This window comes from Rattus norvegicus, chromosome 10 (genome assembly GCF_021556685.1).
Source record: "Rattus norvegicus strain SHRSP/BbbUtx chromosome 10, alternate assembly SHRSP_T2T, whole genome shotgun sequence".
Lineage (NCBI taxonomy): Eukaryota > Metazoa > Chordata > Mammalia > Rodentia > Muridae > Rattus > Rattus norvegicus.
In genome coordinates this window covers 50829924-50857581 of record NC_141543.1, presented here as the reverse complement: position 1 = coordinate 50857581, position 27658 = coordinate 50829924, and the positions used below count along the sequence as shown (strand labels likewise).

General features: G+C 48.4%; 1 long non-coding RNA gene across 4 annotated transcripts; it reads left to right on the top strand.

The window, feature by feature from the left end:
• The first annotated feature begins 2031 nt into the window (after positions 1–2031).
• Positions 2032–20173, top strand: LOC102549418 (uncharacterized). Of its 4 annotated transcripts, none has more exons than XR_015631669.1 (7): positions 2032–2166; positions 2550–2654; positions 5645–5842; positions 9701–10003; positions 15942–16091; positions 17462–17542; positions 18967–19654. It is a non-coding gene; the product is annotated as an uncharacterized LOC102549418 (long non-coding RNA). The 4 variants fall into 4 exon arrangements; XR_015631671.1 differs by lacking the exon at positions 2032–2166 and adding an exon at positions 19909–20173 and having other exon boundaries at positions 2427–2654; positions 18967–19120; XR_015631668.1 differs by lacking the exon at positions 2032–2166 and having other exon boundaries at positions 2413–2654; positions 18967–19667.
• The last annotated feature ends 7485 nt before the right edge of the window (positions 20174–27658 follow it).

Below are 27658 nucleotides of genomic sequence, written 5' to 3'. Positions count from 1 at the left end.
ACAATGATCAGGTCCATAACGAAGATAATTTTAGAGAGAAATAAGTGCTAGGAAGAAAATCAGCAGGTGCAGTGATGGATTTAGCTTCGAGTGAGAGAAGGCCTGTCTGAACAAATAACTGAAGGGCAGCAAGGAGCCTGCGCCAGCAGCAAGTGGAAGAGCATCCTTTGGGAGGAAAGGACAAGGGCAAGGGCCCCCGAGGCAGGAGTGGTCTTGATGAATATGCACAACTGTAAGAAGGCCATACCCAATGGGATAAGAAGTAGGCATGCTGAATTCTGATCTACGACCAGGGCCTCTAGGACTACAAAGAGACTGAGGGAAATGTGGCTGCCTTCTTAGTGCTGTGGAAAATAAGCCACCAACAGATTTTAAGTAAAAGAATTTCAAACGAATTAGGAAAGGAACCAATTCACTTAAAGACAGGCCTGTGAGCCATGGCTACCCTAAGGCTTCTGCTCCCCTGCTCAAGGCGGCGGCGTGAGTTAACTGCTTCATTGGAGCCCAAGCCATTCATCCTTGCTAGGTGAAGGTCAAAACACCCAAGTCCCCAGGTGACTTGACACAAGTGAGTCACCCTTTCAGTCCTGTTTCTTCGTCTGGAGTGTGAGTGTTATGCTAAGTTCAGCGCCTCTGTCTAAAGGCTCTTCACCCCTTTCTGCCTCATCCTATGTGCCCTGACTGCTTCTCCCTTAGCTCACAAATCCTAGGCAGAGCAGGGCAAGTGGCACTGTGTTGTTTCCGGCCTGCTTTCAACGGTGACTCTAGACCTGGTTTCTGAGTGTGGCATCTTTAGTCCCATAAGCCAAGCACAGTGAGTGGTCTTTCCAGACACACTAGGCAGCACTCTCTCTCTCTCTCTCTCTCTCTCTCTCTCTCTCTCTCTCTCTCTCTCTCTCTCCCCCTTCCCTTCCCTTCCCTTCCCTTCCCTTCCCTTCCCTTCCCTTCCCTTCCCTTCCCTTCCCTTCCCTTCCCTTCCCTTCCCTGGTTGCTGGGACCTGTTGGTAACTGCAAGAAACTTGAAGGTGAGATGGGGGGAGGCACGGGGAGCCAGCAACAAAGCTGCTTTGGTTATCTGGCTCCTACTTCCTCCCTTAGTCTTCCCTCCTCTCCTGAGAGCTCAGGACTGTACTCCAGCCCCTTCACAGTCTAGAATGAACGTCTCGTCTCAACAAGACCTTTTGTTTAAACACATCTACAACACCCACCCACACCCCTTTTGCTGTACATGAAGATATCCCTAGGCTTCAGGGCTTCAGAGTTGGATACCTTTGGGAGCTGGTTTCTCTTACCGCTTCTCTTACTGCTCCTTACCACAAGCCGCTGCACAGAAGAAGAAACAGACTCACACTAGCAGTAGTGGGTCTGGCATCCAGCTACTTGAGAACCAGAGGCTGGACCATTGCCAGAGCCCAGGACCTCAATACCAGCCTGGGCCAGTGAGACTCTATGTCCATTCCTGCGTGTTTATGGTATGGGTAGAGTAGCCTTGAAGTCATCTGTGTAAAGTGCCAAAATGCACAGGCACACCCAGAATTGTTCTCTGGCAATGAATTTATTTTTATTTCGTATGCATTGGTGTTTTGCCTGCATGTATGTCTGTGTGAGGGTGTTGAATCCCCTAGAATTGGAGTTACAGATGGTTGTGAGCTGTCATGTGAATGCTGGGGATTGAACTTGGATCCTCTTGAGGAGCAGCCTTTAAAAAAACAAAACAAAACAAAACTTCTGTGCCATCTCTCTAACCCCTTCTCTTCTCCCTTATGTTCGGGGTATTTTTCCTGTGCACATGATGCATGCAGTGTTCATGGAGGCCAGAAGAAGAGATTGGATCCCCTGGGACTGGAGTTATAGACAGTTGTGAACTGCTTCATGAGTGCTGGGACCTGAACCCAGGACCCCCCCGAAAAAGCAACCAGTGTTCTTAACCACTGAGCCATCTCGCCATCCCACAGATCACTCCACCCCCATTCTAAGCAGCCTATCAGAGCAGAGTAGCCTGGACATGATTGACACCAATACTGACCAAGAACTCACATGCTTCAAGATGACAACCAGGAGCCTAGAGATCACCGTCAGCAGCCGTCAGCAGCCCCAGCTCCCCAGGAATGTGGTTTGCTGAGAACCTGGTGAGCACCCTCAGTGGTGCTCTAGGAAGGCTAGAAGGTGGGCATGCTGCCACGCAGGAACCCAGCTACACAGCCTTGGTGCAAGAGTCTCAAACTCAGATCAAAGGCCAATGCCTCTGGGGTGCTGGAGGGAGGCACTGTTTGTTTTTATGGGGGTTTTGTTGTTGTTGTTGTTGTTGTCATTGGATTCTCGTTTTTTTTTTCCTTATTGTGTTGTGCTGAGGAGTGGAACCCATGGCTTTGTGTATATCAGGCAAGTGCTCTCCCCTTGAACCACGCCTCCAGTTCCAAAACTGTGTCAGTGTGTGGGGCAGCTTCCCGTACGCTCACAACAGCCAGACAGATTCAAACTGGGTCTTCTGTGTTGTTCTTGTTCTTGTCTTGTCTTGTCTTTCTTTCTTTTTTTCTTTTTTGACACAGGGTTTCTCTGTGTAGCCTGGGCTATCCTGGAACTCACAATGTAGACTAGGCTGGCCTGGACTGACAGATAACTGCCCACATCTGCCTCCTGAGTGCTGAATAAAGGTGAGTGATCTTGTTTGCTTGTATTTCTTCTCTTATATATCCTCCCTCCCTTCCTCTCCCCCTTCTCACCTCCCCCGGGGTGTGTGTGTGTGTGTGTGTGTGTGTGTGTGTGTGTGTGTGTGTGCGCACGCGCATGCGACGGGCACACCCATGTCCTGTGCACATGAGCATGCTGGACATGGAACCCAGAACCTCCCTGAATGCTAGCTAAGTGTACTAACTCGGCTACACTCTTTTTTTTTTTTCTATTCTTTTTTTTTGGAGCTGGGGACCGAACCCAGGGCCTTGCGCTTGCTAGGCAAGCGCTCTACCACTGATCCAAATCCCCAACCCCTCAGCTACACTCTTAATCCCCTGTGGTGTTTTTGATTAAGAGGCCAGAACAGAACAGTGTGATCCTTTGGGAATTGAAATCCCTTCAGGTAACTTTACTTTCAGGGAAGCCTACCACTACCCATTGTTCTAGACACACATTTAAATCAACCAGCTGGCCCCCTCACCTACCTAGGTATTTGAGTTTGAGAGACCTTCCCCGCCCCCCCCCCCCCCCCAGCTACCTAAGACTGGTTATCTGTGTGGCCTTGAACTTCCTCTGTTTTCTGTCAAACAAAAAGAGGTAATGTTTCCTGTCTAGAGAGGCTGTTAGCTGAAACAAAAGAAAAACCAGCTCTGTTTGGTTAAGAACCAAGCTTATCGCTGGCCTTTAAGTCCAGCACTTAGGAGATAGAGACATAAAAGATTTCTGTGTGCTTGAGGCCAGCCTGGCCTAAATAGTGGGTTGCAGGACAGGCCAGGGCTATGTAGAGAGATCCTGTCTCAAAAACAAAACAGCAAATGAACAAAAAGAACTAGATTTATCACTGGCTCACATAAAAGATTGTCATGGGTGCTTATACTTGTTAGCCAAGGCTACCCACCACCAAGCACCTCATTGGGACTGAGGAGGAGAAAGAGCTTCCCCGGGGTCACACTTGGATCTAGAGTGATGATTCTGGGCTACACACACTGTTCCCTTGTGTGTTCTCTGGGACACAAGCTCCTACGGGAAGACTTCGGGTTGGAAATGTAGTGTGCACCAGGACTGCCATCAGCAAACATGGAGCTGGAATTTATTTGATACCTACTATGTGCAGTGAATCTCATGAATCTATTATCTCTATTTTGCAAAGAAGATAGACCCTGAGGAGGGGGCAGGAAACCTACTGTCTCTGTATACACAGCTGTCAGGAAGCTTTCAGAGGAGAACCCTTGCCCCACCCTGCCACCTGGTCCCAGCTTGGCTTCAGCACCTCCCCAGGGCTTCAGAAACCTCTGGCTTCTCAAGCTTCAAGCTAAAACAATTTCAATACTGTTGGGCTCTGTACCACAACCATCCCTGCTCACTCCCCACGAAGTCTAGCTGGTACAGATATTCTGTATGGACACTCCGTTCCTCTGGCTTGAGGTCCTGGGCCGTATAAGAGAGAAGAAAGTTAGCTGAGCAGCAGTAACCAAGTGTGCACACACACACTTGATCCCCCCCCCCCTTGTCTGTTTGTGATGTGACAGCTGCTTTGAGATCTGGCCTTGACTTCCCCACAGTGCCAGACTGTAATCTGGAACTGTAAGTTGAACAAGTCCCTTCATCCCCAAAGTTGTGTTTTGTCCGAGTCCCTGAGCAGTAAAAAAAAGGAGTACTCATCTCCAGGGAAGGGCAGTGATGGGGAACTGAGCAAGGACAGAACCTCTGGCTTCTTGCAAGGTCTCTGATTTCCAACATAAAGAGAAGATGAAGATCTGAAAGGACTGCCTAGCTATAGGCAGTGTGAGCACCACAGGGAAAGGGATTTTGGTTCCAGATCCAGGGATGCTGCTTAGGGGATCCAGGCTGGATCCAGGGCCAAATAAGCATCACTAAGATCTTTCACTCATCTATCTACCCCCACCTATCCATCCATTCATCAATCCATCCATCCATCCACCTATCCATCCATCCAACCAACCATCCTTCCACCCATCTATCCACCCACCCACCCACCCATCCATCTGCCCACCCCATCCATCCATTCACCACCCACCCATCCATCCATCCATCCCACCTATCCATCCACCCACCCATCCATCCATCCTCCATCCATCCATTCACCACCCATCCATCCATCCACCCATCCATCCACCCACCCACCCATCCATTCATCCACCCACCCACCCACCCATCCATCCATCTACCTATCAATTCATCTATACCCATCAATCCACCCATCCATCCATCCATCCATTCACCCACCCACCCATCCATTCATCCACCCACCCACCCACCCATCCATCCATCTACCTATCAATTCATCTATACCCATCAATCCACCCATCCATCCATCCATCCATTCACCCATCCACCCATCAATCCACCCATTCATCCACTCATCCACCCACCCACCCATCCATCCATCCACCCATCCATCCACCCCTCCATCCACCCACCTACCCATCCATCCATCTACCCATCCATCCATCTACCTATCAATCCATCTATACCCATTAATCCACCCACCCATCCACCCATCCACCCATCCATCCATCCATCCACCCACCTACCCACCCACCCATCCATCCATCCATTCACCCATCCACCCATCAATCCACCCATTCATCCACTCATCCACCCATCCATCCATCCACCCCTCCATCCACCCACCTACCCATCCATCCATCCACCCCTCCATCCACCCACCTACCCATCCATCCATCCACCCACTCATCCACACATCCACCCACTGTTGAAGTTACCAGTGGTTGTGAGCTGCCACATGTTTTGGAATCTGATCCTGGGCCCCCTGGAAGAACAGCCGAGTACTCTTTACTACTGAGACAAATTTCCAGCCTGTATTTATGTCTTCCTTTATCTATGGTTTTTGGGACATGGTCTTTGTGTGATGCCCCATAGAGAGAGCCTCCAATGTGCCATTTGGTTGAGTCCTCCTATCTCTGTCTCTTGAATGCTGGGATTACAGGTGTGCACCACCATGCCTGGATTGAGACAGTGTTGGGGAGTTAATCCAGGGTATTGGCATGTTAAGCAAGCCCTCTACCAGCTGAGCTACAGTACTAGTCCAAGATTCTGAAGAGAGAAAGAAGACAGAGACAGAGACTGACAGCCTTGAGTAGAAACTCTGGAGAGAGGCTTAGAGGAGAAAACCCTGGACTCTCAGGTAGGCAAGTCAACCATTTACATATGCGTGTTTGTGTGTGTCATGTATGTGACATCTCTGTGAGGGTATGTGGAGACTAGGGGTTGAGGTTGAGTAACAATCTTAATTTTATTTTTAAAAATTTTTTATTTTAAGTTAATCGTGTGCGTGTGTGTGTGTGTGTGTGTGTGTGTGTGTGTGTGTGTGTAGGTATGGGGACATGAGAATGTAGGTGCTTGTGGAGGACAGAGGAACTGGAATTATAGGAGGTTTTGAGTGGCCCAAAGTGGGTGCTGGAAACCAAAATAGGGCTTCTAGAAGAGCACTGTGCTCTTGGCCACAGCGCCATCTCTCTAGCCCTTCCACTTTGTTTTTGCCTTCTTTAAGCTAGTGCTAAACTGAGCCAAGAGCACACTGATGGGCTGGCCCAACTGGCCCTCAAGCCTCAGGATCTGCTTTGTCCCCATGATCCAGTACAAGAGAACTGTGGCATACCATGCCAGTCTTTATTTGAGTGCTGGGGATCTAAACTCAGGTTCCTGTATGGCAAGGGCTTTACCCACTAGGCCATCTTTCCACTTTTTAATGTGATCAGCTTGAATTGGTTCTCTGTAGTCTATTCTTTTAATTTAAAAAATATTTATAATTAAAGAAAGTTTTAAGCCAAGCAGTGGTGGTGCACCCCTTTAATCCTAGCACTTAGGAGGCAGAGGTAGATCTCTGAATCTGAGTCCAGCCTGGTCTACAGAGCGAGTTACAGAACAGCCCGGGATACACAGAGGAGCCCTGCTCAAAAATTAATTATTTAATAAGTGAATAAGCAAATTAATTTAAAAAAATGTGCGTGGGGGTGTTTTGCCTGTATATATGTTTGTGTACCACATGTGTGCCTGGTGCCCATGGAGGATGCAGAAGAGGGTATTGGATTCCCTGGAACCAGAGTTACAGACAGTTGTGAGTCACCATGTGGGTGCTGGAAATAGAATCCAGTCCTCTGGAAGAACAGCCAGTCCTCTTAACCACTGAGCCATCTCTCTAGCCCCTAGTTTGTTTGTTTTGTTTCGTGTTTTGTTTTTGTTTTGAGACAGAATCTCATGTAGCCCAAGCTAGCCTCAAACTCACCACATAGCAGAACAGGCCTTGAGCTCCTGATCTTTTGAGCTCCTGATCTTCCCTTTCTATCTCTCAAGTGCCAGGATGAAAGGTGTGCTTGAAGGGAGCCAGTGTTGTTTTATTTATATGAGCATTATTTGGTAGAGTTTTGGGTGTAGTTCCGAGGTAAACAAGTTACATAACATATGAGACCTAGATTCTACCCGAGCAACACAAACATCAGTACATGAAGAACACCTAAGCATGTGACAGACTGCCCTGGCCTTGGACAGTTGTCACTCATGGACACAGTGCAGCTTCACAAGACAGCAGGCCTTGCAACAGGTTTTAACCCTGTGAAGAAGAAGCTTCCCCTGGTCAGAGCTATTTACAGAGAGCCACAGGCTGTCTCAGGAGAGAAAATGAGGTTGCCATTGACCGAAGCCTGTAATCAGAGGCAGTGAGGAGAACCAAAGCTGCTTAGAAAGGCAGAGATCATGGAATGGACTAGAAATGACTCAAGTGTCAGACCAGTGTCACTGTTAGAACTGGGGAGTGTTGGGAGCATCCCAGTCTGCAATTATAAAATGTTTAATCAGGTCAAGAAGGCACAGAAAAAAGGATCCTATGGTCATCTTGCATCTGCCTCTGCCAGCTTCAGAAATAAAACCTCCCAGACTGCCGGCTCCTCACCATAGTCCGCCTCATCGAGGTTCTCTATTCTTTAAGGTTCGACCAGCTAAGCATAGTCCTTAGGATATGCGTTACAGTGACAGTTCCCTTTAAGTAGAGGGGTCAGCAGGGCATAGTTTCATACCTGTAACTCCAGTACCAGGGAGACTAAGCTGAGGGGTCACTGGCAGTTCAAAGCCACTCTGGTTTACCTAGTGAGTTTCAGGCCCACAGAGTGAGAAAACAAAAACAAAACATCTATTTTTTTCCCATTTGTAAATAATAATAGCAGGGTTTAGCAAAAACCATCATGGACCAGTTTTCATTCACAGGCTTAGTAAGTATTCTTACTGTCTTTTCCTGCATTCAGGTGACCAGTGGTTCACCTCCACTCTGTTTGCTACCCAGTTAGCTCTAGAGAAAACGCTGGGCCTGAGTGAACCCATTTGTGCTCCATGCATCCCCAGAGCATATCTATGATAGCAAGCACTCAACTTTCTATTTTGTTATTTATTTATTTAACAGTTCTGGGAATCAAGCAGGGCCTTGTAACTGCCCTGCAAGCTTCTGCCATCAAGTATGTCACCCCAGATACTCAGCTTTGGAACCCTCTGCTCTTGTGGTCATTCACGTGGGGGTGGGGAGAGTACCCCCCTCCTCTCCCTTTCTACAAGAAGTTGTTGACATGTCCAGGATGCTCTGAAATACTTTGGGAGAGGGTTTGATGTCACTCTTGGTCCTTGGCCCTCTAACTGTAGCCTGTAGAACTAGCCCCTGCCATAGTTCTCATCCTTCCTGCACAGTGCATTTCTTCTTGGAGTGCCCCACCCTGAAGGGCCCCATGTCTGGTCTGGCTCCCATACACACTTTCCTGGCTCCATCCCCACAGAAGATCCCGCAAATCTTTCAAATGCCTCTTCTCCGATCGGAGTGTTCCCGGACGTAGTTTATTATATGTCACAGATGCCTTTCCCTCATTGCTTTAGCTCCTCCCATCCTTACTCTTCAGGTTTAGCTCAAGATTAGCCTCCTCCAGGGGGCCTTCCCAGATCCTCCTCTGGTGAAATCAGGCTCCCTGAACAGGGTATCCAGACATGTCCCATAGCCTTCCAGTCACCCATCGTCTTCATGACCAGGCTGTGAGTCTCATGAGGGCAGACATGCTGTTTTGCTCAGGCCTTGGAAAATCAATTTCAGACCTTCCCCTTTTTAAAACATTACCATTTGCTGGTCATGGCGGTTCATTCATCTCATCACAGCAAGATCTTGACTTCCAGAACAACCTCAGCTGCACACCAGGCTGCGGTCCCAGACACAAGTACAACAGTACTGTTTCCTTTTCTGAACTGGGCGCTTACTGGCTACTCTGACTGTCTCTGTCTTGAGCTGAGGAGGGGGCCCTCTGCAGGTCCTACATTTCTGAAAGGGCAGATCTAGGCAGGATTGAGCTTCCCGAGGCTACTCTAACAGTCACCCCACACTCTGCAACCTGAAATAGCATTCATTTATCCTCTTTCACTTCTGGAATCTTAGAGTCAGGTCAAACTGTGGGTGGTAGGTTCGCAGTAAGTGTCTAAGTTCTGCAAACCTCAGTTTTACTGCCCAAATGTCTTCAGATGGCGGTCCCTCTTTCTTCTAGAACTCTAGGGCTTGCCCTTGTATGTCCCATGACTGTCTCCTGAGCCTGTGAGCACTATTTAACCACATACGCAGAGGCTTTTTGCTGTGGGAACACTCATGGGGCGGAGACAAACATGCAGTCTTAGTCAAAGGGTATAGCAGTGGTAGATCTGAAGTTCTCACTGGCCCCAGCACCCCATCAGGAGCCACCCTGAGGGCTAACTGTGGACATAGCCTCCAGGCAGGAAGAAGAGTATCCCAGAGGTGGGGGGAGGGGCTCAGTGACTTGAGGACAAGTTGTTCACTACTTGCAAGCTGGACACCATACCTGGGGAGGTCTGAGCAGTGCCAAAGTGCCTGCTCTTCCACCTTTCCCCCAACTTAGTCTCTCAAGGACTGAGGGAAGAAAGGTGAGCCATGCCTGAGACCATACAGAAGGGTCTGTCACTGGCTCCTCACGTGTTTCACCACCACAGTCCTCTCCTCTCCCCCCAGGCTGTACTACGCATGAAGCTTATCAACAAAGGCTAATGTCTCCTCAGCTGGACCACAGGCTGGCCGTAGGCTCTGCACTTTACAGATCATGCTTCCAGGATGCTCAGAGCAATTCCCTAAGAGGACAGCATTATCTGTACAGAAGCAGGGACAGATCATTACCCAAGTGAGGAATGACAGAGCACATCGGAGCTGGAACTGAGCACTGAAACCGTTTGACCAACCCTGAGCGGTAGCAAGGTCAGGCTTGGACCCCAGAGCCCCAGCAGCCCCAGCAGCTCCTTCCCAGCCTCCAATCCTCAGGTCAGTTGTGAACAGGCTCCAGAAGCCCCTCTGGGTGGCAGATAATGCTGGCACTGGGCTGTGGGATGGAGAAGGGAGCAGGGGCAGGGATCTGGGAAGTGGGAAAGAGAAGGGATGGCAGAAAGGATGGGAGGGAGGCAGTGAGGACCAGGAGGGTCACCATAGTAACAGGAGCTGGCTATGCTCCGACCTGAGTCTGAGCCGCCACCAGGGAAGGAGATAAAAGGTTTTCTATTGATCCCCATCAGGAAAGCCGTCTGTGATAAGTTGGCTGGAAGGGCAGCTGGTCGGGTGTGGATGAGGTGGCTGCACATACTTGTCCTGGTGCTATGTTGTGCCCCAGAGGCTGGGGTCAGCCTGTGGGGAGGTGAGCCCAGAGCCAGGCGTTTGGATGGGTCAGCTGCATTCCTGTCCTTGGGCCACCTTTGTTCTGCAGTGGCTGCCTAGCTAGGTGGAGATGCAATAATCAAAGCAAAAAGCACTATTCCTTCAGGGAGCCGGCGGTCTAATGGGAGTCAGCAGTGGGGGAGACAGGCAAAACTGATGAATGAATGGCTGCGGACGATTGTATCTGTTGGGAGATGCTGAGGAGAGGGAGAGCAAGCAGGTAGCCAGCAGTGGTGAGCCAGGAATGCTCTCAGATCAGAGCTGGGGAAAGAGCTGTGAAAAGGACCAGTGAGTCGAAGAGGTCCCAGGACGGAGATGCATGAGGAACAGGAAGGGGTCTATGTAGCTGCAGTGGAGAAGTGACAAGGACAGAAAGGGTCAGGAAGGCCTGGGTGGCTGCAGTGTGGGCCCTAGTCCCGGCTGAGTAAAGATCATGGTCCTCCTGGCATGGCCTTTCTGATGTTCCCTGAGTCCTGTGGAGACAACAGACATGGGGCCAGGGTAGGACTGGGAAGACAGGCAAGGTGAGCCAAGTGGGCCCTGCCTTGAGTCAGGCAGGAATAGAAAGGGTCTGGCTAGGATGAGAATTGCCTCTGCAAAGCTTCAACTTTCAAATGTAGTTGACAGTTGAATGGATAGGATTTCCCTGCATGTGGGGAGAAAAGCAGCACAGGACACTCCCCAGGTTTCAGCCCAGTGACTGGCAGTGAGCCTGTGGGAGGCAGCACCAGGGCGTCTAAGTGCTGGAGGCCCAGGTGTGCCCAGGGAGGCACTTGCTGGGCAATGCAGCTCGCAGAGCTCCCTGAGTGCTCTTGCCTAGGCTGCTCTTGCCTTGTCTTTCTAGACCTGACCAGGCCGACTCAGAGCCAGCCACCGTCAGAAGCAAGAATTGGCCCCCAGGCTTCTATTCAGGGCCCCACCCCATTCCTGCTTTCTTAGGTTCCTAGAAATATGGGTGCCTTCAGCCACTCAGATTCCCTACCTTGCTCATCCCTGGGGGGTTGGATGGGGTAGATAGGGAAGTAGACAAAGGGAGGCTCCGCTTGAGGCAGCCCTTGAGTGACATTAGTAATATGAATGTGGAACTTAGTAGGACACTCCCTGCTGCACTCCTGTGGTCGGGGACACACAGTGCCGGAGCTTGTCATGTACCTGCAAGAAGAAACCATATCAGACTTCACGGCATTTCCTTCTAGAAGCCAGAAGGAACCCAACCAGTTCATTCAGCTCTCAGCATCCATCTTCCAGTTCCTTCCTCCAGGGCTGGAGCTCAGAGCCTAAGGCCCTAAGGAGGTGAGGGCTTGAGTCAACCCAAGAGGCGCCCCCGCTGCCAGCTGCTGCTATGTGACTGGGATGTGTCACCCCACTTAACTGAGCAGACACCTCATCCCTCTAGCATGGTGCTAATGAGAGCTGTTCAAAGACCTGCACAGAGGACTGTCAGCTCTGCTGTTCTAATGCGCCAAGGAGGCCACACTGGTTTAAGTGAGATGCTCCCCATCATCTTGGACATTTGAACACTTAGTCCCCGGTTGCTGGTGCTGTTTGGGAAGGCTCAGGAGGTGTGGCCTTGTTTCAGGAAGTATGTCCCTGGGGGGTGGGTTTTGAGGTTTTTAAACCCTTGTGCCATCCCCAGTTCACTCTGTTCCCTGCTTGCAGTACAACATGTGTGTCCTCAGTTTCCTGCTCCTGCAGCTATGCCATTTTGGGGATCATGAAATCTAACCCTCCTGAACTGTAAGCTCAAACCCTTTCTTCTATAAATGGCCTTTGTCATGGTGTCTCATCACATCAATAGAAGACTAAGTAATCAAGGGCAGCAGGGAGGAGACTGAGATGCTGTCTTAGTGCTCTGCACAGTACCCTCTGGACATTGTCTCAGTCCCTTATTTCTCTGAAACCTTGTACATCTGGGAGCTCTTACAGAGCTGGGACCACAGACTCACGACTCTATGTTATCATGGTCATGAGGTCCCCAAGGTCTTTTGCTGTATATGCCCCCAGGTTATCTGACTGATCATAGCTACAGAGACTATAGGAAGATGACTATGTAAGATCTAGACTACACACACATGTTGATCATTGCCATAGGCCTAAAAAACACCTCAGAAGCAGCCATGCCTGAGCCCAGAAATGTCTCCTTCTACATCAAAGGGTCTTTGAAGATGTGATTAAGGGTCTTGAGACAGGGATGATCCTGAGTTTTGGAGGCTCCCTAATGCCATTCTAGGGTCTTTGTAAGAGACAGGCAGCAGTGTGCAGGGACACAGACAGGTGGTGCTGGCAGAATCAGAAGCAGAATTGAGCCAAAGACAGTTTGGGCTACAGAGGGAGACAGTGTCAGAAGGAGAGCAGAATGCTTACCTGGCAGGGGACAGTATAAACACAAAGGCAATGTCCTCAGGGTTAAGCCTTGTCCACTGTACTCCAGATATGTTGCCCTTAAGAACACCCCAGATATGGGAAACGAGACTGCAGGATTTTTTTTTTTTTTTTTTGGTTCTTTTTTTCGGAGCTGGGGACCGAACCCAGGGCCTTGTGCTTCCTAGGTAAGCGCTCTACCACTGAGCTAAATCCCCAGCCCCGAGACTGCAGGATTTTTAGTAGTAGAGTATGAATGAATGAATGAATGAATGAATGAATGAATGAATGGCATGGTAGAAAGAAGTTGGTATGGCCAAGACAAGTTAACATGGAGCCTCTGCCAGAAGCAAGGCCCCAGCACTTGGTTTCTGTCTCTCGACACCAACCTCTATTTCTACTTTTCATGATTGTGATAGAGTCAGTCTTGTGCTATAAGATACCAAATGCAGAGTTTTCTTAGCAGTCAGGGAAGGTTAGAAATGAGAACACCTACAAGAACGCCTTCATTTTAGAATTCTTGGTTACTGCCCTGGACTCCACTCACAGCTGGGGTATGTGAATAGGCAGCGTGAGTGGGGGCCATTAGTTCTTCCAGAGCAGTGGGGACGCAGACATGGGAGTCATCTGGAACGGTACAGGAAAGGGAATTGGTAGGATCTGTGGCCTGGAGCGTGCTGTGATCTGAGCTGCTGGGCCAGGCGCTAAAGAGGTAACCTGTGTCTGGATGCGCATGGACTGTGGGCCTAGAAGTAGAGAACAGGTTTGGGACTACCTGGTCTAGCCTAAACAGAAAGCTCAGACATGCCAAGAACATCCTCATTTTCTTTAAACCAACCTATGTCCTACTCTAAGCAACCTCCCATCATCCCTACTGGCTAGTGGGATACTCAATCTCAGCCCTTATAGGCTCTATCCTTCACCCCAAGTAATACAGATATCCTGGGGTTTATCTGATTGTGACTTCTTCTGGCTGAAGTAGGCCTGGTGACCACCTCTTTCTGGAAGGTGAGAAACTTCTAGAAGTCCATTAGAGAGGAAACGTTAAATGGCTGGGCCTGCTCAAAATTGACATGAGGATAGGAATGGGCAAAAGTGAGCAAGACTGAAATTAATATCAAGTGTTCATTTAGACCCTAGGGCTCCGCCCTCTGTATGGTACCATTAGCCACATGCGACTATTTACATTCCAATTCATTAAAAACAATGAAATGTAGACATCTATCCCCTCTAGCCACATAGGGTAAGCATAGCTACTGCTGGTGACATCACCCAAGCTCTGTGTGCCCAGGAGCGTCCTGCTACAATGGACAGATGAGAGCGGGCATTGTCTCTAGTTTTTTTTTTTTTTTTTTTTTTCCAGAGCTGAGGACCAAACCCAGGGCCTTGCGCTTTCTAGGCAAGCGCTCTACCACTGAGCTAAATCCACAACCCCTTGTCTCTAGTTTTATAGATAGGCCATGCAAGGGTCAGACCTAGAAGGCGACTTCCCAAAGGCCCCCTCCCTGCAGAGTGAATCCTTAGGGCCACAGCAGCTCCTGGCTGCCAATGTGTCCGGGTGAGCGCTCACCTCATAACTTTCTGCAAGTTGCCACCTGTGTCAACTTCTGCACCAACTAATTTTAGGAAATGTCCTGACTTGTCAGAGGTAGCCCTTCCCGAGCTCTGCCGGGCATCACTTTCAACCCAGTTCCCCAGCTCTTGGGATGGCGCTGCTACAGGCTTTCCTGAGTCAGCACTTATGACATGCTCAGGACGTGTCCTGGAACACAGTAAGGAACAGCATGTCTCGGAGGTGACAATGTTCAGCACAGAGGGAGTCACACTGCACCATCTCTAAGTGGCCACTGACTCTCAAGACTTCTCAGAGGTTCTAGCTGGACATTTGGACTTCCCAATTATTTAATCTTGTTTCGTGTGGCCCTGAGCCAATAACTTGTAAGCCTGGTGATGGGAGGACTACCCAGGGCAGGCAAGGCTGGGGGATTCAACTGCCTGAAGCTAGTACATTCCAATTCTGCTTGTGTGTGTATAGGTACACACAAAGACACAGACAGACAGACACACTAATTGCAACTCAAAGAGTGTTTTTAAATGAAATTAAAATATTCTTGCAGAGTCAGCTGGTCTCCTCATCTTTGGTCTTTTCCACGGCAGCTCCCATAGCCTTCCCTTGAATGCTCAGGATGGGGCACCCACGTGACAGAGCTACCCAACTTGGCTACTCTCAGTTGAATGGGGTACACAGAGTGCTGGAGAGGAAGGAAGGCAGCACGGCCTTGGGTGAGACATCCAGATGCAGGGCAGATAATGGGAAGAGGACTCTCCATGGCCCAACAGCCCCCCTGACAACCCACTGTGTAACCCCAAGCAAGGCAGGGTCCCTTGACACACAGATTGTCAGTGTCACCATCTGGAAACCTGGCTCTCCACAGTCCTCCTCCGGCAAGGACACCATCAGGATTACACAGCAAGATGTGTGACAGTCTGCATGCAAGGCACTGACACAAACATAGGGGCTGCCTGGTGAGAGCAGCAGAGAGACTCCTGGTGGCCTTGGGAACTGCCCTAGGGACTGTTCTTTCCTCCCCTCAGCTACAGTGACACAACCTGGCTTCCGTGTTTCCATGTGGCCAGCAGTGTTCATAGCCAAGATGTGGAGCTGTCTGTTGTCATAGCAACCCAGGCCTACGGTGTCCTGTCCCCGTTAGTACTGGAGCTTGCCACCGTGGGGTGTCAGTCCGCAGGTTTGTGAGTGGGTATGGGCGTGTGCGTGGGATTCCTGAGGGCACCAGCCATGTGTCTGAGCATGAACAGGATTTCTTTACAATGAAAAAAGGAATTCTGCTCAGGCAAGGCTGGAACCTGTGCTGTGGGCATCTCGCCATGGGTGTGGTGCCTGAAGTGCTTGTGTGGTCTGCATGTCCATGGGGCTCTGTGTGATGTGGCTCTGGGATGCCGGCCCCAAGACAGGGTGGGTAGGAAGGAGCTGCGGGAGAGGAGTATGGTTTCTGCTGCCTGCTGCTGGGACCGTGTGGTCCTGGGAAGGGAGTTGTCACTGGACCTTTCTGAGCCTCAGCTTCCTGCTGTGTAAACAGCAGGCTGTGAGGGCAAGCACACCTTACATTAGTCCACAGTTACTCCTTTGACACTGGGTAACTTTGGTTACTGAGGTTCGACTGTGTTTCAGTTCCCAGGGATGCAGCTCTCAACAGCAGCCCCTCCTTTGAAGATCCTCAGGCTGGAAGGAGACAGCAATGCACAACTGTGTAAACAGAAGAGTAGAGACACGGAGCAGATGAACCAGGAAGGCAGCACAGTGACGGCAAAAAAGACTGAGGTGCACATGCTAAGCACATCCCAGCCTCGGCACGGCAACAAACAAACAAACAACAACAAAACCCCAAAACTAAGGCGACAGATCCCATGGAGTGGGGGTGGTGAATACAGAGCCCGTGGTCACAGTGCTAACCGAGTAGAAATCGAAAGGAAGGATTGACAGTCATGGGGGAGAGATGGCAGGCGGCAAGGACAGCAAGAGCAAAGGCCCTGTGGTGGTCTGAGTTCCCTTTGTCCATGGCTCAGCAATGTCACGTGCCAGAGTACGCGGTGGGCATGGCTGCAACAGTTTGTGGAGCAGAGGGTAGGCACATAGGTGCAAGGACCTGTGTATAGCAGCCCTCAAAACTGGATGGCAGCGCTGGGAAGTGATAGGGTGAGGAGTGGATAAGTCTGCCTTTGGGGTGCAAAGGAGGAACTAATCTGGATATGGAAGGATGGTACATTGTGTGGCAGTGAGACTCTGGTTTCCTTGTCCCCAAGCGCCATCTTCTGCCTCTAACTAAGCCGGGATCTGTGACACAGAGATGAACAGCCCTGTGTGCGTTGTGGTCACATTCAGAGTAGTTGGCAGAGGGGTGAGGGGAGAACCATGAAGGAAAGGGCACAAGGGGATAGAGGGGATGTTTGGGTGGTACTGGAGCTGAAGAGAGAAGGCAGTCACATAGTCCTGGAGCATAGAGGGATAGGAAGCAGACAGCGGGAGGAACCAGGGCCTAGAGCTGTCCACAGGGGCTTGGAAAGGAGTTGAAGACAGTACAAAGCCATGACAGCTGTACACATTGGGATGGCCCACAGTGACAATTCTGGACTGTTGGTATCTTTTAAAAACACAAAAGATATTATAAGAAAGTATTTTCGTTTTAATCCCATGTGTGGGGAAACGGGGCTGCTTCAGACTGTCTGTAGAAGGTTGACTATGATTTGCTTCATGCTCTAGCAGAGGAGTGGCGTTGCCAGCTCTTACTGTGTGATGCTTCTGGGAACTTTTCAGAGGGTATATAAAGGCTAGGACCCTGAGAGGAAGGGTTGGGGGTTGTTAGTCATTCAGGGGGTTGGTAGCTGTTTGTTGTCGGACTCAGAGAAGGAACAAGAAGAAATTATATTCAATGATCTCCATTGCTCCTCGCCCTCTCTCCTTTTTTCCTCTCCTATCAAGTGATAGGGTTAAAGAAGAACCCACAAAGTAGCAAAGACCACCTACAATGGCCCACTATGTTTGGGGCCAAGAGGAAGGTCAATGGGGGCCTGAGAAGCAGAGTGACAGGGTGTTGGTGATAGATAATCTTAGTTCCTCTGTATAGAATGATTGATCACTCTGGTCTAAGATGTGCTTTCTGCTCAGCAAAGCCAAACCTTGTCCTTTCACAGCTCAGGAGACAACGGTAACAATAACCCCGTCGAACTAGCAGAGGAGTGAGCTGAACTACGGAGCCTGAGCCAGGCTCGCAGGTGGGTACCTTGCTTTGTCTTGCTTGCCTCTCCAGCATTCGGAAAAGCTGTTATCGCTGCCGTCGCCTGGACATAGGAAGTCAGGACTCAGCTCTGAGGCCTGGCCAGGACACTCTATTCACTATAACACCCTCCCAGTCTTGCAAAGCTGGAGGCTGTGACCATGGGTGTTGCTGAGGGATGCACGTCTTCCCAGGAGGAGGAGCCTTGACCAAGCTTCCTTCTTCCTGGGCACAGGAGTTAATGCCTTTACTGCCCAGAGTCAAGTTCACATCTGGCTGGAAGCTTAGCAGCCTCACTGTTCAGAAATGTATATGAGAAGAATGGAGAAGTTAGAGCTCTGGGCCTCTCAACCACGGTCAGATATGATTCAATGTCCAATGCCCCTACAGGTCCATATGTGAGAGCTTGTCCACTGGCCAGTGGGAGGTGGTGGAACTTAAGGAGGTGGTGCTTATTGAAAGGAAGTTAAGTCACCAGAGCATTCCCCTAGGAAGAACCTGGGGTCCTGTCTCCTTGCTTTCTAGACACCAAGAGGTAGTCAACTCCGTTGTCATACTCTCCTGGCTCCATCATGATGCTCTGCTGCATCACAATAGACCAACCAACCTTGGACGGGGGCTCTCGGATCTTTAGTCGGTATCCCAGGAGTTTTGTCACAGCAATGAACACTGACACATCCACAGAGGAGGAGATGAGAAAGGCATACATTTCTTTATGAATGGGAATGAGACTAGGAAAGGATGAGGGATGAATAAAGAGGCCCAGAGCTACAAAAGGCTGAAGGGGAGGAGCTGCGGAGCAGAGGAGCCAGCCAGAGCCAAGTGTAGTACAAGCTGTGGAAAACGACAGAATGAGGCATGGGGGGTGGGGAGGATAAGGGTTCCATGGCAGAGCCATAGACTGAGTAGCACCTCCCAAAATTCACGTCCACCCAGGTACTTGGAACGTGATTCTTTTTTTAAAAAAGATTTATTTATTTATTATACATATGAGTACACTGTAGCTGTCTTTAGACACCAGAAGAGGGCATCAGATCTCATTACAGATGGGTGTGAGCCACCATGTGGTTGCTGGGAGTTGAACTCAGGACCTCTGGAAGAGCAGTCGGTGCTCTTAACCGCTGAGTCGTTTCTCCTGCCTGGAATGTGATTCTTTCAGTCAGTTTCACATTACTCTAACAATACCACAGGAAAGAAATGTGATACTAATTATTGTGTATATTGTATATTGGATGTATTTATGTTCTTAATATAAACCTTCTAGAATACAAAACTTAGGAGAATATTTTGCCAAGCTGGTGTCTTCCAAACCATAGTTTTCTTTTTTTCCCTCCCTCCCTTCCTCTCTCCTTCCCTCCCTTCCTCTCTCCCTCTCTCCTTCCATTCCTTCCTTCCCTTTTCTTTTGTTCTGCTTTGATACAGGGTGTCATGTAGCCCAGGCTAGCCTTGTACTTGTTACATAGCTGAGGGTGACCTTGGACTTCTGATTCTCCTGCTTTTGCCTTCTAAGTCCTGGGATGACAAAGATGTGCCACCACACCACTGAAACAGAATGTTCAGTGCTGAAGATTTCCAGGCTTGTGTTCATGTGCCTCTAATTACGTCACGGCTGTCTTCTTTAAGCAAAGATAACTCGACATGTTCAAATACTGCACGTCACAAAGAACCTCTTTAGTGGTGAAAAGGTATTGGTCATCTAGGGAGGACAGCTGTAGACAAGGACATTTTACTTTATCTAAAAGACAACTTGCTCTACTACTGGTGGGCGTGTCCCCAGAGGACTCTGTATGCCCCACGGAGACGCCTGTGCATCATGCTCTCTGGTGCTGTTCACTGTAATGAGGAATTATAACCAGCTTAGCTATCCACCAACAGATGAATGGGCAATGTGGTTCATATACAGGGTGGGATTTTATTTGGCTATTAATAAAATGGGCTGGAGAGAAGGCTCAGTGGTTAAGAGCACTGACTGCTCTTCCAGAGGTCCTGAGTTCAACTCCCAGGAACCACATGGTGGCTCCCAACCATCTATAATGGGATCCGATGCCCTCTTCTGGTGTGTCTTAAGACAGCTGCAGTGTACTTATATGTAATAAATAAATAAATCTTTAAAAAAAGTAGTCATGAAATTTGCAGGAAGATGGGTAGATAAGTTTGTTTATTCTTTAAAACAAAACAAAACAAACAAACACACTGATTGAAAGTACTGGAGAGATGGCTCAGTGGTTACGAGCACTGGCTGCTCTTCTGGAGGATTGGAGTTGGAGCCGTAGCATGGGTATAGTGACCTTCTTTAACTCCAGTCCCAGGGGACCCACCACCCCCTATTGGTCTCCATGGGTACTGCTCTCATGTGGTCCACAGGCATCCATGCAAGCAAACCACCGAAACACATGAAAACTATAATTCAAAATGAACTTGGAGATGAAAATGAATTGGCTGGAGAGATGGCTCAGCGGTTAAGAGCACTGACTGCTCTTCCAGAGGTCCTGAGTTCAATTCCCAGCAACCACATGGTGGCTCACAACCATCTGTAAAGAGATCCGATGCCCTCTTCTGGTGTGTCTGAAGACAACTACAGTGTACTTATATATAATAAATGAATAAATAAAAATATTTTAAAAAATGAGCTTGGCATGGTGCTGCACACCTTTAGTCCTAGCCCTTTGGAGGCAGAGACAGAGGCAGGCAAAATATTTGTGAGCTGAAGGCCATCCTGGTCTATATATTGACTTCCAGACCAGCCCCAAACAGTTAAATGGGGATTTGTACATAACCACAGCCCATTGCCCTGACTGAAACAAACCTAAGTGTGCTTCTGAGAAGAAAGGTGGGTCTGCTTGACAGTCCTGGCAGAATTGTGCCAACCATAATTATTACCCTAGACTGTTCTATGAAATGAAAGGAAATATTCTCTTGTCAACTACCCATCGGTTTGGTGCTTCTCTCACGAATTTACAACCAAGCTCATGGACTCCGACTCTGCCAAGTTCTTCGTTTTCAAAAATGATTTTGTGAAGCTCTTGCTCCTGGTTGTGCTTTGGATTCTCCTCGAGAGGCTGTGTACTGCGGACCTCTGACGCTCCGCAGGGACGAGGCTTCTCTTGTTAAATAACTTACTTGAATGTATGCGATGTGTGCTGCTGTGAGGGTGTCGGCTCCTCTGGAACTACAGTTGCTGAGAGTTGCGGGCTGCCGTGTGGGTGCTGGGAGTTGACCCTGGGAACTGGTCCTCTGGAAGAGCAGCCAGGGCTCTTAGCCACTGAACCACCTCTCCAGATCCCAGAAATGAGACTTCAAACAAAGTAACCTAAGCAGTGTTTTTGAGAAGCTAGGACATCACCCACAGGATGGACAGACTTAAACTTGAGGACGGACTCCGGGTAAGCCCCACTGAGGCTCCTAGGAGCCCCTTCTTCTACAGCTCTTTGTTACTTGAATTTAATCAAAAGGGGGCGGGGAGGAGTAACAAAGGTTTTTCACTTAACCTTGCCCTCAACCTTCATGCAAGATCAGACTGGATAAACTAGAACACATTTCACCACGGTGATGAGCGACAACCAAAGCCAAATGCCGAGCTGACTGACCAGTGAGATATTTGGAAAAAAAAAAAAACTGTTCAGAGTCAAGTGGGTAGGGAGACCCTGTCAAAATTGAAATGAAATCACGCTAGACTGGGTGGTATAACCTCATAATCTCAGAACTGGGAAGCTAAAGCAGGAGGGTCCTGCACTTGAGGCTAGCCTGGGCTGTACAATGGGACCATGTGTCAAAGCCAACGACAAAAGTAGGGTCACTTGTGCCAGCCATAGTAACTGAGGTCAAGGGACTATGGAAAAATGGTTCTTGTGCATAGTTACCTGAAACCAAGTTCCTTTAGCTGCAATCTATTTTTAGTAGTTTATTGTTTATCAGAAAAAGATGACTCCCTGCAGAATTTATTCAATGGCACACCTTCGGACTGTGGCTCCTTTCGTATTCCCCCTTGTCAGGGTTTTACTTACAGGCTTCTACCACTAAAGCGTGTCCATTTTCATGTACTAGTTTATCACTGGTCCAGGGAACCTATAAACCAGGTTGGTTCATGCCCTTACTCACTCACAAGGGAAGAATTAAAGCAGACACTTAAGATGCTCTGCCAAAAAGTGCTAACTCTTCACTTGGGCCCACCATGAAAGAGCTAGAAGCAAGACGGGAGCCTGGCATCTGTGCCTCCGATTTGTGTCTGTATCCTTTACTTTCGACAGAAACACAGAGGTAAGATACTGTCCTTCAGCTTCCTCCCGAGCCACTGGGGCATCCCTACTGCAGAGTTTTCAGATTCATGTCCTACTGGAGCGCTCTCCGGGTTGGATGTCCTCTGTGTGATGGGGGTTGGTTCTCACTGTGGTGGTGGTGGTGGTGGTGGCGGTGGGGAGATGATGAGACCTTTGAGAGGTGGGGCCTATTCAGATCCGAGGCCTTTGCCTTCCTGAGTGTGTCAACCTGTCTGGCAGGAGTAGGTCGAGCACAGAAGGAGAGGAGTCATTCTCACCAGAGCAGATTCTTTTTTTTTTTTTCTTTTTTCTTTTTTTTCGGAGCTGGGGACCGAACCCAGGGCCTTGTGCTTGCTAGGCAAGCGCTCTACCACGGAGCTAAATCCCCATCCCCACCAGAGCAGATTCTTATAGAAGCAATGAATGAACACCAAGCCCCCAGCTGATGCCTTGGTAAATAGGGAAAAACTTAAATGCATTTCCAATGAAATCAGGAACGTGAAGAAGATGTCTAACTCTCCTCTCCTGTTCGATATAGTGCTTGAAGTCTTAACTAGAAAAGTAAAAATATTAAAGGAGATAAAAGAGATACAAATAGGGAAGATAGAAGTCAAAGTACTCTTATTTACAGGTGATATGATTCTCTACACGAGAGACCCCAAAGATGCCATCAGAAAACTCCCAGAGCTAATAAACACATTTAAGGCAGAGGGATACAAAGTCAACACACAAACCCTTCCAAGTAAGTAACACATGGAGAAGGGAATCGGGAAAACAATACTGTTCACAACAGCCTCAAAACTACTGGAGTAAAAGTAACCAACAAAGTGAAGACTTGTTCCAAGGAAGTTTAAGAGCTGGGTGTGGCGATTTGCACCTTACTCTCAACACCCTTGAGATCTCCAGGAGCCAAGGCCAGTGTGTTCTACACAGCAAGCTTCAAAAAAGAGCAAAGGAAAGCTTTAAGACAGTGAAAAAAGAAACTGCAGGAAGTACCAGGAGAAAGGCCTGCTATGTATGCTTCATGGGTTGGCAGGATTAATATTGTGTGAAATGGCTATCCTACCAAAAGCAATCTACAGATTCAAGGCAATCCTCATCAAAATTTTATTGGAATTCACATAATTTGAAAAGTAGTATTCAATTTCATATGGAAGTATAAAAGATCCAGAATAGACAAGATAATCCCAAACAAACAAACAAACAAACAAAAACAAACAAACCCTGCTGGAGCCATGTGGGTCCTGTTCTGCACATTGAGTTCCAGGTTAGCCAGGGCACAGTGAGACCCAAAGAACAAGAACAAAAAAAACCAAACAGGTCAAAAAGCTCAGTTGCTGGAGGAATCACCATCGCAGATGTCAGGTTATCCTACAAAGCTATCGGAATAAAACCAGCATTATACTAGCATAAAAACAGACACACTTGGGGTTGGGGATTTAGCTCAGTGGTAGAGCGCTTGCCTAGCAAACGCAAGGCCCTGGGTTCGGTCCCCAGCTCCGAAAAAAAGAAAAAGAAGAAAAAAAAAAAGAAAAAGAAATGCCTGCTCATGTTCACTGCTGCTTTAATCACAGCAGCCAGGACATGGACACAGCCTAGGAGTCCATCAACTGATGAACGGAGAGCGAAAATGTGCTACATTTACACAGTGTAACGTCGTTCAGCTGTCATGAGGAATGAAATTCAGATAAATCAGTGCAGTCTAAAGCAGCATTATGAGTGAGCTAACCTATACCTCCCCCCCCAAACCCCAAATGCTGCATATTTTCTTTTACTGTGCACGGTAGCTTTAAACTGTTAGATACGCGTGCTTCATTGGAATACGAGAGTATCAGGAAATTAGTAAGGGGCGTGGGAATGGACATTCAAAGGAGGGGAGATGGAATAGAGTTCTATTAAAATGTTAAAAGATACCATGGAACAGGAAGGGTTAGTGGGGGGTGGAAGACAGAGAGGCAGAGTAAAAGAAGGAATAAAAGTAGAGATAAGGGCTGGAAAGATGGCTCAGTGGTTAAGAGCACCGACTGCTCTTCCAGAGGTCCTGAGTTCAATTCCCAGCAACCACATGGTGGCTCACAACCATCTGTAATGGGATCTGATGCCCTCTTCTGGTGGATCTGAAGAGAATGCTAGTGTACTCAAAATAAATAAATAAATCTTAATCCCCCTCCAAAACCCCCAAAACCACCATGACTGATGCAACTTATAGGAGAGTTCATTTGAGTTTATAGTTCCAGAGTTAGGAGTCCATCATGACTGGGAGACAGCAAGCCTGGTGGCAGGAACATGGTGGCCGAGAGCTCACACTGTGGACCACAAGCAGGAAGTAAAGTGAATAAAATGGCTCACTTCTTTAAACTGTTAAAGCCCACCTCTAGTGACATACTCTGCCAAAAAGAGCAAACATCCTAAGCCTCCCCAAGCAACACAATCTATGGGGAGATCAAGTATTAAAATACTTGGGAGACACTCTCGTTCAAACCAATGCACCCCCCCTTCCCCCTAAAATGCAGACATCTTGACAGAAGAAAAAAAGACTGTAACAGACAGAGGCTGCGGACGACTAGAAGGAAACTGTGTTTTCTGGACGCAACAGAGCAGGTGAACATATGACTTTATGGCGATTGTAGCAACATTCACAAGATCTGTGAGAGCTCACACTGGAAACAATTCCAGTATAAATAGCAGGGCTGGGCACAAAGTCTCCCTCCTAGTGAGGAGCAATTGTTCAGAGCTGGGAGGGAGAGTCAGTCTAAGGATGCGACCCCTGGTGCGGGGAGGATCATGCTCCAATAAAGGGCCACACATCCAATTGCATGGGTAGCACAAATTAGAGTCAATGAATTTAAAAACACGAGAACACAAAGTTGGGTGGGTTGGGAGAGGAGGTAGATGTCAGAGGAACTGGAGGGGGAGTGGAATACAATCAAACTATATGAAGGCCAGCCTTGGTATAAAAAAACAAAAACAAAAAAAAACCTCGTTTAATCCCAAGATCGAGAGGCTGGTGGATCTCTGAGTTCAAGGTCATCCTCAAGACAGCTCTTCTCGTTACTTTTAACAAGCATTTAACTCACTAGCAAACATCTCGCATCCCTAACTCTACCTCAGCAATTTCATCCTAGACGACCTGAACCAGCAGGACCAACATCCAGTGTACCCAAGTGAATGCCACTTACAGCTGAGCCCCATTGTTGTACAGAGATGATAACCTTTCCTGTTTCCCTCTGCATTCTCCCCGGAGCTGGAACTGTGCTTCATTTGTTTTGTTTGTATGTGAACCTCCTAAACCCAGGTCTTCTGCCGATTGTCTAGACCTACTTTTATTTCTTTCATCCTCATCCTGTGCTCTACCAAGGTCATATGATGAAGCCTATGTCCTCAGGCAGGTCTGTGAGCTAACGCTATAGTCCCAGGTGATCAGAGAAGAGTGCGTGTGATTTGGAGTGCTCAGAGGATTCCAGCCATGGCAAGAGTTGAGAAAGGGCATGCCATGAGGAGGCAAGAGTAAAATGAGGGTGTCCTGTCCTCCACATCCTAGTCCCAGCCAGCAGCACTCAAACTAGGCTAGGAAGCCTGCATGAGACCAGGGGACTGAGCAGGCAGGAGGGCCACAAATTAGCCATGTTAACAAATTAAACCAGGGCCACAAATTAGCCATGTTAACAAATTAAACCAGGCCAAGAAAGACCCAACCAACCATCAGGACCTGTGGAGAATGGCTAACGGCAGATGCCTCTTTTTCTTTTTTGGTCCACTGATATTCAGGCCAGATGATCTCTGAGTAGTATACTGTGGAGGGGACTAGAGAACATTTCAAAAACACCAGTTCACTGTTAGAATCCTCCAGATGGGACCAGTGCTCTGATTTCCAACTGTATTGAGTTTTTTCCCCTTTTCTTCTTTTTCTTCGTTTATTTTTCTTTCTTTTTTTTTCTTTTTCTTTTTTTCGGAGCTGGGTTTTTTTTCTTTTTCTCTTTGGCTTTGGCCTTGCATCTCTTGGCGGGGGGGTGGTGGTGGTGGTGGTGGTGGTGACAGTGCGGTTGTTGTTGGTAGTGGGGGTGCAGCACCTAGGGACTGGTTCGTAGCAGCACATGACCTGTCATCCACTAGATGGCGGTGTTTGCTTGGTGTTGGGTAGATTTAAATCAGTATTTAAAGACCTGGCGTGATGGTTCATGCCTGTAATCTCCAGCACTTGAGACAGCCTCCTGCTTTGAGTTTGGGACTAGCTCAAGTTAAATGTCAAGACACTGTCTTAAAAAAACAAAACTAAGTGAGGCGGTGGTGGTGCACACCTTTAATTCCAGCACTCGGGAGGCAGAGGCAGGCGGATCTCTGAATTTGAGGTCAGCCTGGTCTACAGAGTGAGTTCCAGAACAGCCAGGAATACACAGATGAAATCCTGTTTTGAAACAAACAAACAAACTGGTAAATTGGGGAGATTTCAGAGTTCCCAGGGCCCTGTCGCTCATAAGCACACTCTGTCTGTCTCTGTGTGTGTGTGTGTGTATGTGTGTGTGTGTGTGTGTGCACTCTGTGTGTGTGTGCACTCTGTGTGTGTATGTGTGTGTGTGCACTCTGTGTGTGTGTGTGTGTGTGTGTGTGTGTGTGCGTGCATGCGTAAAATCCTTGCAGACCACCAGCTGTGCTGTGTGATCAGATGTACATGACTTGCCATGGTTTTTCGAGAAGGGTCAGGGCAGACTAATCTCTGTTGTGTGACATTGGCAACTACTTTCCCAAGTTTCAGTTTCCTCCCCCCAGAAACCAGGGTTCGGTGCCATGTTGAGATTTTGCCGAGCAGATTGCAACCAGTCTGTTCGTGGCATGGCACAGGTAGTCACTGAAGTGTGGTAGCTTTTGTTCATCTGACCATGGGAGCCAGACTCTCCACATATAACTCCCAAACCTCTGGGGTGCCTTCTAGCTGATGCAATGGTTGAATGGAAAGGACATGAAGGGCGTTTTTAGTTGCCGGTGATTGCCTTTGAAGGCACAAAGGCTCCCTCACAAGCCAACAAAGCTCCTGAGGGGGAAAAAAAAAGGAAAGAAAGAAAGAAAAAGATAGCTTTCATACTGCCCCAGATCTGTAAGAAATCAGTCATCTGAAGAAAGAGCTCCCTTTTTCTTTTCCATGGCTTGCCTTGTTGATAAGTTGGTGAGGGTTAGGTGGTGAGTCTGTTGGCATTCCTTCTGCGTTACATATCTAAACCTTATGCTATTGATTTATTTTATTTTTTAGCATACTGGGGTTAACCTAGAACCCAGTGTGTTCTGGGAAAGCACTCTACTACGAAGCTCCTCCCAGCCCCAGTGAACAAAGGCTGGTATTTGGATTAGAGTGATTCAGGATTCTCTTGCCTTGCCTTCCTGCATAGCTCAGATTATAGGCACTTCCTACATATCTAGGCCCAAATTCTGAGCCCCCTTTTATTTTTATTTTGGACAGCCTGTACCCTAGACTGGCCTTGAACTCACTATGAAGTCGTGAATGGTTTTGAACTGCTCATCTTCTTGCCTCAGCCTCTCACGTGCTAGGATTAGCGCAGTGCTAAGGGTCAAACTCAGATCTTGGCATGCGAGGGAATGAAAGCCCAACTCAGCCTTGCTTTTGCTTTTCTTGAGACAGGACCTTACGTGTAGCCCACTCTGGATTCAGACTTACAATTGTTCTAGTTTAGCCTTTTCTATGCTGGGACTACAGGGTCAGAGCCACATTTATGTAAGGTATTACTTTCCAAAGATGAGCACACGTGGGTCCACACATTCTTTTATTCATTTGGGCATCCATTCTGTGAGGGGCAGTGTTAACCCAGTGAAAAATGAGGCACACTGGCCATCCTGCCTCACCAGGG